Consider the following 2,933-nt stretch of genomic DNA (forward strand, 5'->3'; position numbering starts at 1 on the left):
ACCAGAATTATATCGAGAGACCGAAGAGAAAGTGATGTTCATATGTGAAAGGTTGAAAGTGATCACTCTTGAAAAGAGTTATAATTCATATTTTTAGTCTAGGTTAATTGTTTGTACTTAAGTGAACTTAGCTACATTTTAGGATATTATTTTAGCATTTTTAGAACATTGCATAACAAGCTTGGACGATGCTTAAATATTATTATTTTTTACTTTTAATTACTCGTGGTAAAGTTGTGTTGGTGGTTTGGCAGGTGTAGGTTGAGGAATGAGAAATAAGAATGAAGGTTTGTCGGGGTAAAAGGTTGGACATTTTGTTAGCACGCATGCCGTGGCAATTCCAAAAAGAGCGAGTCAACACTCAACGTAAACCAGTTTTAGCCCAACTGTACTTCTACAAGAAAAATCTGCCTAAAAATAAGAAGAAGATAATCCTGAAATGTTGGTTTTTATCCTAGAAAACGAGAATTTCGAAAGAGGAAAAGATAATATTGGGTTGTTGAAAAAGTATTTAAAAAGAGGAGAAGATAAACGTGGGTTGTTAGATTTACATTAGGGAAAAAGCTATAAAAAGCCAAAGAAGGAAACCCTAGAGGGAAAAACAAAGAGGGAGAGATCCTTAGGCAAGAATAGAGGGTAGCGATGGAGTACAGACAAAAAGAGGAAGACGAAAGCAGTCCCTCGCAGCCATTGCAGGACACTGTGCTGTTGGAGTGTGAACTAGACATGCGAAAGTATTCTTACCCGAAATCTTTCGTATTTCTTACTTTTTCTTTCTTGAATTGAATGATTAAAATGGTGTTGGATGTTATTTTTATTTTTAATTTTATGTTCCAACCCATGAGCTAAGTCTCATCACTTGGGATTACATGATGAAACTTTTATTTTTTTTAATGGTTGAAGCATAGATCCAAATCAATTTACTGTTTCATTCAATTGTTTTATTCTTAGTTGTATGCGTACAATCCCTAAAGATAGATGATTGTGCAGCATGCCCATAAACTAACTTAATTCTAAAAAGATTAGATTAGTTGGACCAAAATTGAATGATATGAGCAAGTACTCGATAGATACTTGCAATAGACTCTAGACATAGACCAGCGTTCATACAGAAGGAAACAATGTAGAGTACCATATTAAGGCCTATAGACACGGGCAAGGTAACTTGAGGTTTTTGCTCTCGAAATAAGCATACCATTTTAGAACACTGTTGAGCAATAAACTGAGTATGATTTTTCTGAGCCATTATTGGCAGTAGGGGTAGATTCTTAGTAATCTCGACCTTCCAAATCAACATCATATATCCTTTATTCTTTGCCATAGTATATTTGTCACATCATTATTAGTTATTTATTTGTTCATTTACATAATATTCCCACAGTAATTCTCCTAATTGTCATTACATTTCTACTCTTGTTTTGCCATAGCATTTTTGAGTATTGATTAATTCCACTATTGCATACATCATTATTCCTTTAATTGACACTGCATACTTATCGTTGTTTTTGCCATAGCATTAATAGCACCTATTAAAATAACTTGAACACTTTTGTGCCTCAATCCAATCGTCGTGGGAACGATACTCACTCATCACATTATTACTTGATTCGACGTGTACACTTGTACAATTCACATATCATTTCACACACGACAAGTTTTTGGCACCGTTGTCGGGGATCAACAATTTGGTGAAATTTGATTTTCTTATTTTACTTAGTTCCATTAGTTTTAGCTATCTTAGTCTATATAATTTTTATAGGTTTGTCGTTAGTGTATGAGAAGTGGCATTCCTACTAACAAAGAATATCATCTTGACCTAGAGATGGAAAGAAATTTACGAAGAAGGCGAAAAAAACTTTGGAAACTATCTATGAATGGGAATGATCCTTGCCTCAATGATTATCCTAATGGTCAAGATGCTAATCCTCTTGTTCGTAAGGTGACACCTAGTATGAATGATAATCCAAATGCTCAAGATGCTAATCCTTCCATTGGACGTGTGATAGACGACTGAGACAGACCAATTTGAGAGCATATAGTCCCAATGTTGGATGATTTGAATCCATGGATAGTCAGACAAACCATACAGGCTCAGCATTTTGAACTAAAACTAGTAATGTGTCAGATGTTGCAAATAGTATGACAGTTCAATGGATTACCAATTGAAGATCCAAGGCTACAATTAAGACTTTTTCTAGAGGTTTGTGACTCGTTCAGGAAGCAGAGTGTTCCTAAAGCCCTGTGACTTAAACGCTTTCCATATTCCTTAAGAGATCGAACGAGAGCATGACTGAATGCTTTGCCATTGAGATCAGTGGCATCATGGAATGATCTTTTCTAGAGGTTTTTGCTATGATTTAATCCCCCAAATATGAATGCCAAGCTTAGAAATGACATCACATCTTTTTAGAAATTGGAGGATGAAACGCTATATGAAGCTTGGGAGTGATTTAAAAACTTAATTCGGAAGTGTCTGATGCATGGATTTCAACACTAGACTAAAATGGTAATATTCTGTAATGGATTGAAGGCGCATATGAGGATGGTAGTTTATGCCTCTTCCAATGGTACTTTGTTGCATAAATCTTACAATGAAATGTATGAGATTTTTAAACGGGTAGCCAACAATGATTTTAAATATCCTACCACGCAAGTTTGGACTGGCAGGACAACGGCTGGTACCATGGAGCTTGATGCAATCACTTCGTTGACAGCCTAGGTATCTTCTGTAGCTAATATGATTAAAATAATGAAAAATCCAACTGCAGTCTCTGAGATGAAATCTACCGAGTTGTCATGTGTTTATTGTGGTGAAGACCATATGCTTGACGAATGCCCATCAAACCCAGCGTTAATGTACTACATGGGTAATTTTAACTGAAATAATAACCTTTATTCCAACACCTACAATTCACGATGGAAGCAGTATCCTA

The 2,933-nt window shown here is 35.5% G+C and overlaps 1 non-coding gene across 1 annotated transcript; it reads right to left on the bottom strand.

Moving 5' to 3' along the window:
• Window positions 1-2,380: 2,380 nt before the first annotated feature.
• On the bottom strand, window positions 2,381-2,487 carry LOC121214273 (small nucleolar RNA R71). The gene has a single exon (XR_005909857.1). It is a non-coding gene; the product is annotated as a small nucleolar RNA R71 (small nucleolar RNA).
• Between the last annotated feature and the right edge of the window lie 446 nt (window positions 2,488-2,933).

This window comes from Gossypium hirsutum, chromosome D01 (genome assembly GCF_007990345.1).
Source record: "Gossypium hirsutum isolate 1008001.06 chromosome D01, Gossypium_hirsutum_v2.1, whole genome shotgun sequence".
NCBI lineage: Eukaryota > Viridiplantae > Streptophyta > Magnoliopsida > Malvales > Malvaceae > Gossypium > Gossypium hirsutum.